The sequence below is a fragment of the Octopus sinensis genome, linkage group LG2, assembly GCF_006345805.1.
Source record: "Octopus sinensis linkage group LG2, ASM634580v1, whole genome shotgun sequence".
NCBI classification, from domain to species: Eukaryota; Metazoa; Mollusca; class Cephalopoda; order Octopoda; family Octopodidae; genus Octopus; species Octopus sinensis.
In genome coordinates this window covers 147,012,267-147,027,388 of record NC_042998.1, presented here as the reverse complement: position 1 = coordinate 147,027,388, position 15,122 = coordinate 147,012,267, and the positions used below count along the sequence as shown (strand labels likewise).

Below are 15,122 nucleotides of genomic sequence, written 5' to 3'. Positions count from 1 at the left end.
ATTTCTACGTTTTTCTAATCAGTGACTTCCATACAGACAGAGATATGTGACAACATTATCATATAAAATACCGAGTAACAGCCATTTAACGGTGGTGTCGCAGATAATATTAGGCCCATCCTGTTTTTGCTTACATTACAGGATAAATATGGATTGTGTGGTAGCGAATTTATGGAGCAACAAGATTACTCTAATTTATGAGACGAAAGTTACGCACAAATACACACATTCATGTATACATATGTATGTGTGTGCGTCTGTTTTGTATATCTTTATATATTTAGGTATATATATATATATATATATTATACATACGTAATACACATACACACTTGCACATGCGTGTGTGTGTGTGTGTGTGTGTGTGTGTGTGTGTGTGTGTGTGGTGTGTGTGTGTGTGGTGTGTGTGTGTGTGTGTGTGTGTGCATTGTTGACTGCCACCTAAAAAAATCCAATGAGAATACAAGCAAGATGAAAGTAGATGTTAGTTTTTGTGTGAAACATTTACAAAAACCTGCTCCAGTTTGTTTAGAACGGTGGCCATTTGTGTGGACTGGTGAAGTGGGGCATTGAGCCGCGTTGTTAAGTTTGAACTTTGTTTACCAACTTATCATGACATTTGTTGTTTTGAGGACACCTAAAGATATTTTAGCTTATAAAAAGCTGAACAACAGGAAATATATTGTTCAACACATGCAAGAACGATATCAAGAGGTTTTCAACAATAGGATTAATATAGTGCATACGCACTATATAACTATATACGCATGTAACTAGCAGCTTCACGTAATGTATATAGACTTATATAAATATAGGGTTAGCGTATTTAGAGAGATATTTGGTAGTGAGGACGGATACGGAGCGTATAAGTTTATGCGCAGAGGACGAGTGTTTAGTGTATATTAGTATAGTTTTCTTGAAGCATTTTTTCACATATATAAATATTTATAATTTTGAGAAATCAGTGAATACCAACCTTTCTCCAAAGATTTCTTGATGAAGAAGTAACCCTAATAGGTGGCTTGCGAAGGGGAAGGATGCAGTAAGCTTCAGGATTGCAGTAGTGCAGTTTATTAGGAAGCAAGCATATAGCCTGAACTGCCACAATGAGCTGGATACGTGGAAACACGTCTTCTGCTTCAAGTATTTTTAATTACGATAGAGCGAAAGAATTCATCACCATCAAGAAAGCGCGGAAAACAAAAATTAAAAAAATGTCTGATGAAATATCATTGATTCGATAGCGTTCGCTAAATAAGCTATAACACCCAGCATCAAGGCGATGTCCGGGCCGTAAACACACCATATGTAGAGTAAACTATCTCTCTTTCTATCTACCTGCCAAACTGTCTATCTATCTATTATCGATCGATCGATCTATCTATCTGTCTGTCTGCCTAGGTATCTACCTGTCTGTCTATTCATTCACTTATCTGCTTTTAAACCTACATCTATATTCATAAACTTTTTACACATCCTTAAATTTTTTAACTTTCAAATCAACCAACCATTAAAGCTTTTATAGCCGTGAGCATTTTAACATTTTTATATCCATCAGCTTATTACAGAAAATTAAATCTCTTTATACTCTACTACTTTTTATTGTATTTTATATTGTTTTACTTTATTTTATTTTATTTCATCTTCCTCCTCTTATGATATTTTACCTTATTTTCTTCCTTTCTTCCTTACTTATCCTACTAAGGGCGATCAACATGCTTTAAGTTTCATTTCTCTATATAAATTTCAAACTGCCATATTTTTAGAACCAGAACTGATACCATTTCTAACCCCAATACCAATGCTATGGTAAAGAATCACATAAAATGTCATGCAGTTATTATTTGTGCCACATGTCTACGTTTTGAGTTCAATTTCTACCAAAGTCAACTTTGCTTTTCATCCCCCGGAGGTCGATAAAACAAACGTACCAGCGAAGTGGTATGAAATAATAAATTGACCCCACACACACCATTTCTGGCTCTGTGTCTGCTACATAACAAATCAGTATTAACACAAACAGCTGTTTTCTTATTAAGCAAAGTATTTTCTCAGGTCAACATCCGATGTGATATACTTTTCTCCCAACGAATGTGTACTATCTATGAAGCATGCACTCAAATATAGGGACGGGGTATTTGTACCACTTTACCGCTTCAGAGATCCCGCAAATCTCAAAATCACAGTAGAAGCCTCAGAAGTTCATGTTAGCCATGGATGATGTAGTTTGCATTAAAGTTGATGAGAAATGTGTCTGTTACAGGAGATGGTACCAAGTCTATTACATTGATATGCATTTCGCAAAAGTCTGGTCATTACGCTCAACATTTAGACCATGTGACAGCCTTAAACGCGAGAATCCTCTGCCCAGCAGTACTAGTAAACCCAAAGATCAAATGTGAGATCGTATAGCACACTGTTTTACTATCAAATCCAAGTCAGCAACGATAAAACAAAAACTTCTGTATCAGATGTTGTCAGTAGGTGGTATAAAGTATAAACTTTAAACTTATGTAACATATCCCAAGCATATGTATATATAACCTGTATATAAATATGCGAGTGCATGCGTACTTGTGTGTGCATACATGTATGTATGTATGTATGCATGTATATATGTATATATATATATATATATATATAATATATATATATATATATATATTATATATATATATATATAAATGGTACAGAGAAATGTGTATGAAAACAATCGCTGTGAATGCATGGATAACTTCCAACAACACGAGTGGAGATCAAATGAGACCATTTGCAAAATTGTAATTAATACATCAGTCAGTCTTCCTCAGAGGACATTGCTCCGACAGTGTGCTGGTGATATATCCCTTAAGTTATAATACATACATGCGCACACCCAAATACACGCACGTATATATAAACATAAACATATATGTATATATACACATTTTAGCTTCTCCTAAGACATTCTTATTTAACTCTTTTAACTCTCTTTAAGCTTGTAAGTGTACCTCCGACCTGCTGCTCAATCTGGTTCCTGATGAAGAGTATCATTGCTCGAAATGTATGCCTGTCATGCCTAAAGGAGATGCGGGTTCTAATTCCACAGACAGTCTTCAACTTTTTCTATCCAAAGGGTTTTTAACCCAATATTTACACGCTATTATTTACAGCATGATTTGAGATCCATCATTCCAAAATGAATTATTTCACGTTCTTAGAAGTTTATAAATTATTATCATGCCACAGTGTGTGTGTGTGTGTGTGTGTGTGTGTGTGTGTGTGTGTGTGTGTGTGTGTGTGTGTGTGTGTGTGTGTGTGAATAATAATTGAGGAAATAAAATTCAGGTAATTACCTCAGTAGTGCTTCGCCAATCCAAAGTATGAATATCAATAATTTTAATTGAGGAACAAGATAGTTAAATCAATGATGCGTACATTACGATGAACGATCGCCGTATTTAATATTATATATATATATATATATATATATATATATATTAAATGACGATACAAATAAACTCAAACCACAGATACACACACTTACACATTTATCCACACAATCAATACCATTTTGCGTACGGAAAATGATTTTTATATACATATACGTACACACGCATACAGACATCCACACGTTTTCTCACGTACTCACACTTGCGTTTATCATATATATATATATATATATATACACATATATATATAACAAAAATACACCCTAACAAACACACGCACACACGCACGCATGCATGCACACACACACGCATATATACATATATATATACATACATACAAGCACACATAGAGGGCGAGAGATAGAGTGACAGAGAGAGAGAGAGAGAGAGGGGGGTTCTATGATAGCAGGTATATGTGTTTTCTATATTCTTTCGTGAGAGAAGAAAGAGGAAAGAAAGGTGAAAGCAAAAGGAGTCCCTACGCATGTACCCCCTCACCACCACCACCACCGTCATGACTCTTTCCTAAACCATTGATCTTAGCCAGAACGTTACACAACCTGATTTCTTATTCGTTTATCAAATTAAAAAAAAGAAAATCCCTGCCTCTGTGCTGCACCAGATTAACTTTCTCGGGAAAGAAATACATTAGACTAAATGGAGTGTGGTATATCACTTATTTTATGGACCCCTAATGGATAAAAGGCAACTTTGTTCGGGGCAACGTCCGAAATCTAATGAAACTGCTGAGATTGGCATGGGGAATTTACGCTCCACGTGACAATCTTGTACGGTTTGAACTGCAGTACGATTTGAACAAATTGAATGAAAAAGCTAACACAAAATAGAATACTGTAATTAATTTCTTCAAACGGTAGTAACTCTGTTCTTTTAATTCATTGCTATATATCAAACTTTTAATAAAGATTTATATTCCTTGAAGTTGGCAGAGAGGGTAGAGGACCGGATGAAAGGAATTCAGTATTTAATTTCCTTCAATATCTCTTTCCTCTCTTTTTCCTCTCTCTCTCATCTCCCTTTCTTCTTTCCTCTATCTTTCTCTCTCTCTCCTTGCTTTTTCCTCTATCTTTCCTGTCTCTTTCCTTCCTCTAACTTTCTTCTCTCCTCTCTTTCCTCATTTTCTCCCATTTATTTGTCTTTCCTCTCTCTCTCTCTCTCTCTCTCCCTCTCTTTCTCTCTCTCTCCTCTCTTTCCTCACTTTCTCCCATTTATTTGTCTTTCCTCTCTCTCTCTCTCTCTCTCTCTCCCTCTCTTTCTATCTCTCTCCTTCTCTTTCTCTCTTCGTCCTAAGTTTAAACCGCAATCAGATTCGACTACGTTTTCACCTAACCATAAATAGATAAAACATTTTTAAAAAGGCTTAACCGTCAGTTGTGAACGTGTGTGGCTTGTTGACATGTACCATGCTTCCGCTAATTGTTCTTCGGCCGTTATGTAGTCCCACACAGACATAGACTTCCTTCCACCCTTTGACCAGCAGAAAATCCAAGACGGTACAGCTGCATGGTGAGAGAAATACACCAGCACTTGGCTGATACTCATCTTCAGCTGAATAGACTGAAGCAACACAAAATGAAGTGCCTTACGCAAGCCCACAGTGTACGTCCTGCACCAGGAATCGAATTCGCGATTTGATGATCGTGAACCCAACTCCCTGGCCACAAATCCAAGCACGTTCACATAAGATGGTTAGCATTAGTATAAACGGGTGACTCAGTCAACCATATTCTCACTTTCAACAACTGACTTATCTAAAACAACTAACTTATATATGATAATTTACCTATTTATTAATGAGCCACTCTATGCATCCATTCGACCGCTGTTAAATCTCCTTCAAATCACACCTGAACGTCTAAAACAACTTGTTTTAACTATTTTTTGAGGGGTGAGGGTAAGCCGATTACATTGATGCCAGTACTTGACTCGTGCGTATTTATTTTATTGACTCCAAATCGATAAAAGGCAGAGTCAACCTCCGCGGAATTTGATCACAGCGTAAAGATCCGGAATACGTATCGCTAAACATTTTGTCAGCGGCGCTAGTGATTCTAACGCTTTATTCTAAAGCGTAGGTAGAGTGAGTTCCACCGGTTGTTAGTATCGCTATGCCAAATCAAAATCATAAATGATTGCATATTTCCCGAGAAAAATTTAACTGAACCCCATTTGTTAAATTTATAAAACACACGTTAATTATTTGGTACCGTGTGGCTGGCTAATTGCAACAAATTTATAGCTAATCTGAAAGTGTGTCAGATATAAATTAATTGTCTTCATCACGAATATCACTGTTACATCAGTGACGAGATATGCAACATGTGCCATTCAGTTTAACGTTACTCTGACAATAGCATATCAACTCAGACAGCTATGCATCTCTGCTTTTGTGAAGAAGAAAATATAAATCAAACACTTGCAATAAAATGCGAACACCCCAACTATGCTTCAAACATTCGTGATGCATAATAGATATGGTGGTGGCCGTCCAAGGAACGGCAGTGATTAAACACCAAACAATGTTAAAATACTAGTAACAGCGAGACGGCTCTCATGACGAGAAATTCCTTTATAGATTGGCATTCCAACAACTGTGTTCGCACACCAAATGGCAAACGCGTATCATTTTTCTCTTGTCAAACAGTTTTGTTCTTTCCACTCAGTTCTAGGTTAGCAGAAAAGAGGGCAATGTGTTATGTCATATAAAATGGTATATAACATGAGATGGGATTTGTAACAATTGAAGATATGATTTCTCTAGCTACGCATACACATATAAAAGAATATACACACATACATACTCACACATACACGCTAACACACACACACACACACACACACACACACACATATATATATAATACATGTCTACATATACATATATATGTTTGTGTATTATATGTCTGAGAGAGTATGTATATATATATATATATATATATATATATATATATATATATACACACATATATGTGTATATATAGGGAGAGATAGATAGATAGAGATAGACTAACAGACAGACAGATAGACAAACATACACACACACTAATGTGTATAATCCATATATACATTCTTAACGTTTCATCATATTCGAACGAGAATATGTTAATCACTGTTATGTATATATATATATATATATATATGTATATATATATATATGTGTGTATATATATAAATATTATGTTATATTATAGTTGTTATATCACGGTAGACAACGTGTGTTGACAATACACATGATTCAGTGACATACGAGGACTCTGAATATCCGGTGTTTCAACATGATTGTATCTTTTCAGTCAAACTTATACCCAAATCTTTAAATTTAACCAAGAATGGTTGTTCTTGTTTATAGAATGCAGTAAGCAAATTATCTCTTATTATAAAAGGCAGATTTTATCTGCCTCTCTTTGTCAGTTATAGAAATCTACAATATAGGATTTCTTCAATTACAATTTACCTAGCATTTTTAAGAGTAGAATGCATCGGGTCGTGCCAGGTCCACTTTTTAAAATTTCAACCCCAATTAAGCAAAATTTAGAGAAAACTCACATTGTGGTGTATGAGTCAAATGCTTCTCTTAGTGTGGGATACAGCACACGCAAACGCACACACACAGTGTGCAACGAATAAAATGAAAGTAATTCACTTTCTGTAGTGAGTGATTCTTTCACTCTGCCTCCCACTTCCTCTTTACACACATAGACACGCAAATATATAAATAAAATTGTAAGCTAACGTGCGTGTGTGTGAGAGTGTGTGTGTGTGTGTGAGGGTGCGTGTGTGTGTGTGTGTGTGCGTGTGCGTGAGTGTGTGACAGGAAAGTTTTTTACGACGAATATAAGACCTATATCCAAGTAGCAGAAAGATCGACCAAAAGTGTATATAGATATTTAAATGTATTTATATATTCATCTATACACAGATGTATGTATAATGTGTGTGTATGTGTGTATATATTTCCATAGAGGTAACCTTTCACTCCATACAAAGTTTTTTAGGACGAATATAAGATCTAAAGTATATACAAGTAGCAGAAAGATCGCCCAAAAGTGTATATAGATATTTAAATGTATTTATATATTCATCTATACACAGATGTATGTATAATGTGTGTGTATATATTTCTATAGACGTAACCATTCACTCCGCACAAAGTTTTTTAGGACGAAAATAAGATCTAAAGTAGCACAAAGATCGCCCAAAAGTGTATATAGATATATAAATGTATTTATATATTCATCTATGCACACATGTATGTATAACGTGTGTGTATATATTTCCATAGAGGTAACCATTCACTCCATATAAAGTTTTTTTGGACGAAAATAAGATCTAAAGTTATCTCTAAGAAACAGAAAGATCGCCCAAAAGTGTATATAGATATTTAAATGTATTTATATATTCATCTATACACAGATGTATGTATAATGTGCGTGTATATATTTCAATAGAGGTAACCATTCAATCCATACAAAGTTTTTTAGGACGAAAATATTTATATATAAAAGAAAGGTTGTGTGTCTGTCTACTCCGATTTAGATTCCTAACTACTCCCACATTTTGCGATGCAGTTTAACCAAAACCGGGTATCTTATAGTCGTGATTCATATCGAGCCCTTCTGGGTATTAGCGCGCGTCTACGATGAGTCTATGATTTTACAAATAATTTACCATCATTTTTTTCCATTTTAATGCATATTTTTTTAATAAAGGGGAAGTAACTCTCAAACTTCACACCAATATGCGTGCTCATATGCGACGTAATATCACATCAGCAGCATTTCCTCACACCCTCCTTGCACTTGGCGAAGGCAAAATACCAGGGAATGAAAATGGTAATATTGCCATCGATTCCATTTGTAACATTGTTAAGACGCCTTCTGATCTCAGAGATGCAGTTTTCCCAGATCTACAAGCTAATTATCAGAATATGGATTGGATTGGCAAAAAGGCTATACTCGCCCCGAGGAATAAAACTGTTCACCATATTAATGATGAAATGCTAAAACTCATTCCTGGGGAAGTCTATGTATATCAGTCTATCGATACAACTCCTGACCCAGAGGACGTCATCAACTATCCAATAGAGGTACTCAATTCCTTTGAGCACCCCGGACTACCACCACACTTTCTCAAACTTAAAGTTGGTGCCCCTATAATGCTCATCAGAAATTTGGTTCCCCCAAAACAATGCAATGGCACACGTTTGATTGTTAAGTCCTTATCTCCCACCGTAAACTTATATCAATATTTGCCTGAATAATCATCATAATTCAGTGCAATCATTAACAGTACTTTCAAGCAATTCAGCCCCGAGCAACGCCGGGCAATTCTGCTAGTCTACTTATATTTGCAAGTCGACAATAAAATAATCATCAGCACATAAAATAGCAAGAATCAAAACAATTATAATCTTTTATCTTTTACCGTTTACTTGTTTCAGTTATTACACTGCGGCCATGCTGGTGCACTACCTTGAGGAACTTTCAGTCGAATGAATCGATCCCAGTAATTATTTTTCATTTTTAAGCCTCGTGCTTATTCAATCGGTTGCCTTTGCCGAACTGCTAAGTTACGGAGACATAATCACACTAATTGTCAAGAGGTGGTGGGGGACGAACTCAGACATACACTCACACACACACACACACATACATACATACACACACACACACACACACACACACACACACACACACACACACATATATATATATATATATATATATATATATATATAGTTAGTTAATCCAAACAAGAAAACACAAAAAACACAACAACGCGAGGACGTGGAACAAATATAGTATTATTGGACGCTCAGGAAAGAAGGGAAGAAGGAGGGTTTAACGTTTCGAGCGGAGCTCTTCGTCGGAAACATAGGAGAAGGAAAGATCCAGAGAAGGGAAGACAGAGGAAAAAAATCGCCAACGGTACACACGAGGTCACATTTTGAAAGACCGGAAGGAGAAAGGGTGAAGAAAGATGTTTTCAAACACAGAAGAGTAGTATGGTCAAAGACAGCGGAATGTAGGAGGGGGAATGTGTGTGTAAGTGTGGATGTGTGCGTGTGCGGAGGTCTGCGTGTGCGTGTGTGTGTATGTGTGCAATGATGACACGTGTGTGTATGTGTTTATGTGTGTGTATGTATGTATGTATGTATGTATGTATGTATGTATGTATGTAAGTATGTATGTATGTATGTATGTATGTATGAATGTATGTATTATGTGTGTGTATGTATGTATGTGTGTGTGTGAATGTATGCGTGTGTGTGGATTTTTTGGAGTAGTGTGGGCGTAATGTACATGCCTGTCCTTGTGTGCGTGTGTGCGCTTACGTGCCTGTATGTGTGTGTGTGTGTGTCTCTGCCCATGTATGTATAAGTGTGTGCGTATCTGTATGAGTATTGTTTGTTGGTGTGTGTGCACGGGTATATGTGTGTGTGCGCGTGGGTGTGGGTGGGTGTATTTTTGTGTGTGTGTATGTGTGGAAGTATGTGTGCGTATATGTGCATGTATGTTGTATGTTTGTGGAGTGTTGGAAGTATGTGTGTTCGTGGATACGTGAGTATGTGTGTGTATGTGTTTCTGTATAAGGACAAAATATTTATTTTTTAAAATATTTAAAAAATAGGGGAGGAAGAAATAAGAAATGAAAAAATAAAATAATAAAGTAAAAAAATGAAAAAAGTTGCTTGTGCGAGAGGTGGAGCGCAGTCACTAAGAGGAGGGGGCTGTGTTGAGTCCGTGCGGGGTATTGGTCTGTAGAGTGAAAATGAGCCGTTGCTCCAAGTGAAGCCTGGATTGTGGAAGACCGGTGTGTGGGGCGAGACCAAACACAGAGATGTCATCGTGGGAATGGCTGGCAGAGCAGAAGTGACGTGCGACGGGAGAATTAGAACGCAGACGAACACCCCTTAGATGTTCGGCGAATCAGTCTGCCAACCGACGTCCTGTCTGTCCTACATACAGCATTCCGCAGAGGTTGCATTTAACGCAATATATGAGACCAGACGAAGTGCACGTAAAGGAATGTCTAATACGTACAGTTCGCTGGTTGGAACCGGTGACAGCAGTGGTGTTGGTGATGAAGGGGCAGGTGTTACAGCGAGATCTGGAGCACGGGAAGGATCCGTGTGGGGCTGAGGGGGAAGAAGAGAGGGTTCTACGGACCAGGGGATCGCGTAGATTCCGGGCTCGTTTGAAGGAGGACAGGGGTGGGTTGGGTAAAATGAAGCGGGTCGTGGGATCGAGCTGGAGACGACGGAAGGCACGTAGTTAGTATCTTCCGACGAAGGGGTAGAGTAGAGGGGTGGAAAAGGAGGGGAAAGGGGGTGCGGTTGGGGGGTGAGAGGAAGGAGAAAGGGCGGTGGTGCGGTCGATGCGACGAGCGCGGGCGAAGGCGTTCAAGACCAGGGTTGGTGGGTATCCTCGATGCCTGAACAGGCGGGCCAAGTATTGAGACTGGGTCTCGAAATCCTGGTCGCGGCTGCACAAGCGTCGGAGGCGGAGGAACTGGGAGTAGGGGATGGCCCGTTTAGTGTGGAAGGGATGGGAGGAGGAGAAGAGAGATAGAGGTGGGAATCTGTGGGTTTGAAGAAGGCGGAGGTGGTGAGAGAGTGGTAGGGGTGATCGATGCGAAGAGAGATATCAAGGAAGTTAACAGAGGTATTGGAGATGGTGGAAGTGAATTGGAGAGAGGGGTGGAAGTTAGAGAGGAAAGAGATGAAGTGGCAGAGTTGTTCGCGGGAAAGGGAGGTGGCGCCTATGCAGTCGTCTATGTAGCGACCGTATAGTTCTGGGGTCGGCCCGGAGAATTGGGAGAATACTTGGGCCTCAATGTAGCCAACAAAGAGATTGGCGAAATTGGGGCCCATTGTCGTTCCCATCGCGACCCCAGACCTCTATTGGTACGTTCTCCGGCGAACGTGAAACAGTTGAGGGTGAGGACGAGCTCTGCCAGGCGGAGAAGGGTGGGGTGCTGGGGGTGGGGTCGGGACGACGGTCGAGGAAGTATTGTAGGGATATATATATATATATATATATATATGTACATACACACGCAACGGGCATCTTTCAGTTTCCTTCTACCAAATCCATTCAAAGGCTTTGGTTGAGGCTATAGTAGAAGACACTTGCCTATGGTGCCAATCAGTGGGACTGAACCTGAAACTATGCGGTTGTTGAAAAGCAATCTTCTTATCATACAGTCACGCCTGAGCCTATGAGTATATGAATCCCTAGCATATTCTGGCAGATTTAGGTTGGTAGGTAATTAGGTAGTTAGGCAAGAAAATAGATAGATAGATAGATAGATAGATAGATAGATAGATAGATAGATAGATAGATAGATAGATAGATAGATAGATAGATAGATAGATAGATAGATAGATAGATAGATAGATAGATAGATAGATAGATGGATAGATGGGAACTATTCATCTAATTATTGGACACTGAACGTCCTGTTATATTGTGATACTGTTTGCCAACAGATGAGAGTAATGGAGATAGATCAAAATAAATTGGCAAAATTTAGGATTAACTCTCCGCCACCCCAGTAAGTGAATAAAGTAAAACGTTACAAAATCGTAGGGCATACTATAAACCACAATAAACAACTTAGGTTAAAACGGACTGTTGAATTATGTCTTTATTTAAAAGTCGCAATCAAATTTGTCTTGCAAGGAGTAGCATAGAACTCATTCACCCCATATCTAATAATACCACTAAATTGGCCATTGTTTTGTACTCTGGCGAATCTGTCAATTTTTTTATTACTTTATTTACTTAATGGGAAGAGTTAATTTTAACTTTTGTGTATTCACTCTGATCTATCTCCATCAGGCTGAGTTAAAAGTTGTCGTATTTCAAGCTTTAATTAATAGTTTAAATTACATACGTAAAATTACATACTCATCAAAATATATCCCATTATATCTTATTGTCTGTTGCCATCGTTGTGTCAGAAGCTCAGTTCCAAGTTTATACCATTTGGCTGGTTTAGAGGCAAAAATCTCCCTACATCCTTTTCACCCTCATCTATATTGTTGAACTTCCGTCTGTGTAGGAAATGAGCCATGGCACAGGAAATGTGGTATTCTGATAGTGCAAGTCTGGACCCTAGGTAGGATGAGGCAGCACGCTTGGTCACATTGACAGTGTGTGCTGGGACATTGTCATGCTGTAGGAGTGCGCGTTTTTTTTGCCATATATATGTGTGTTGTATCTTTGTGTTTGCGTATATGCCCTCTATCGCTTGACAACCGGTGTTGGTTTGTTTACGTCCCCGTAACTGGGTGGTTTTGATGAGAAAGATCGATAGAATAAATATAGACTTTAAAAGAAAAAGTATTGGTGTCGATTTGTTTGATTAAATTCTAAAGAATGGCTACACAATCCAATGATTGAAGGAAGTAAAAAGTAAACAGTAAAAGGCATATCTTCATATAAAAGTCAATTATTATTATGTTTGATTGCAAATATTGGAAAGATCTTTGTAGTTGCTACAACGTGTTTTAGTAAAGAATTATTTTACACACAAAGATTGTCTTCTAATAACAAAGTACTCCACCTAATTCTTAACAGTGCATTGCCACCAATAAACACCACTTATTCATATATTTTACAAACTAGCAACAAAAGGGATGGCCTTTATTTCTTCAAACAGTTGTCATTAAGTGTTTCAATTAGTTGCTATTGTTTTGCTTCTATTATTTACATAATAAACCAGCATAAGTAGTCGAGTCACTGACAGCTCTGACCGATTAAATGGCCGTAGCTTATGTATGAAACATTATATTGGCAACAATAGAAAGCCTTAGGTGAGGTGGCCTATATTTACATATATAATATACATATACATATATACATTCACACACGCATACATATGTATATAGATATACGCACACACACACACACACACGTACAGACACACACACATGCACAAACACTCATACATACACACACACAAACGCAAACACAAAACACACACACACACACACACACACACACACACACACATGCATAGCTTTATAAGTATCATGTGTATATTTGTCTTTGCATTTGCATTGATAGCAGAATAGAAACCAGTCATTAACAAAGGACAAAGTTGATTGTTTTTTCTGTCTCAAGAACCCTCCATGATATTAAAATATATTTTATCTTAAGTGGTTTCTATTGGCCGTAATTAGCATAATAGCATCCGTACTCTAAGGTTTGCACCTTTTTAAAGAATTTTTCTGCAAGAAAGATTTCTCTTAAAAGAATCTTTCTGGAGATTCTATAATCAATGATTCAGTTAACTTCTTTTAAAGAACATTTTTTACGCAAGTTTCGGGATTTTTCTATTGCGGAAAATCTGTTTCTATGTTATCATCGAGGCTGTATTATGCTACTTAATCTATTAGATAGATATCAATAGTTATAATGAACAACATATAATCAGAGCAAAAAGCCTTAGATGCTGTCTTCTCTACAATTGTAGACAAGACAATCCCCTCTCATCTCCACAACTGTACATGACTTTTATACTCTGACAAAACAATACCAAATTTACAATTTGTATTACAACCCCTTATTGTTCAAGACACAGAATAGATTTTGAATTCATGGAACTATGGAATATCGGTCAAGTACGTGCTGTGAAACATTATAACACATGACCTAGAGGTTCGGGTGTTTGGATCACGATCATTAGGTCGTGCGTTCAATTTTTGGACCGGGCAACAAGTTGTATCGATGTATTTCAGCTGTAAATGAGTATCACCCGGTTACTGGTGGAGCTCTCTCTCCCCTTCTCTCTCCTCCTCTCTTCCCCCTCTCTACCCTTCCACCCCTCTCTCGCTCTCCAGATGTGCCGCTGAATCAAAGGTGAAGGAGCGCGAGAGGATATCTATGTCTGCTGATAAGTCCTAGGGTTAAAAAAATATCCTAAGGATGAGATCATAACCTGATAGAAACTTAATGTAAAAAGGATGACAAGTGTGTATTTGATATCAACCGTTTGGCTTTCTTTTAGATGCCGTCATTGGCGATGGTATGCGTAGAAACAGATGTGGTTGCAGTATTCCAGTGTGGTGGGTTCATTACTGTTTGGTACACAATCAAGAAGCAACATTATAGAGCAGAAAAAGTAGTGGTGGTCCGAAAACGAAGGTGCGCGTGCGTGTGTATACGAGAGCATGTAAGTGCGTGTGGAAGAGGGATGGTGACCTTGACGTGTGCGTGTGTGCTTGTGTTGGTGTATGATGGTATGGGAGCTGGGAAGTAGTCAGTACTAGTGTGGTGGAGTGATGTGATGTGGTGTGGTAGCGTTGGGATGTGGGGGAGGCGAGAGTGGGGTGTGAATTAGGCTGAGGGGGGTAGAGGTGGGATATGTGGGAGTGGGTGGGATGGATAGGGAAGGTGAGGTTGGATTGTGTAGGGGTGGGGTTACGAGGGAGGGGTGATGATGAAGGGAGAGGGGGAAGGGAAAAGAGAGGTAGGAGTGGAGAGAAGAGAAAAGCAGAGTAGAAGTGAAGAGAAGTAGAAGTCGGAGCGAGAGGAGAGATGGATGGGAGGAAGTAGGTGTAAGAGGAAGAGAGGAGAGGGGAGGAAGATTAGATAAAGAGGGGAGGAGAGTTGATCTCATGTGGCGCAAAGGAGCAAAGAGAGAAGATTAATCCCTATTCGC

The 15,122-nt window shown here is 38.3% G+C and overlaps 1 long non-coding RNA gene across 1 annotated transcript; it reads left to right on the top strand.

The window, feature by feature from the left end:
• Positions 1-545: 545 nt before the first annotated feature.
• Positions 546-10,631, top strand: LOC118762337. Its single transcript, XR_004998085.1, has 3 exons — positions 546-556; positions 1,935-1,941; positions 10,498-10,631. It is a non-coding gene; the product is annotated as an uncharacterized LOC118762337 (long non-coding RNA).
• Positions 10,632-15,122: the final 4,491 nt, after the last annotated feature.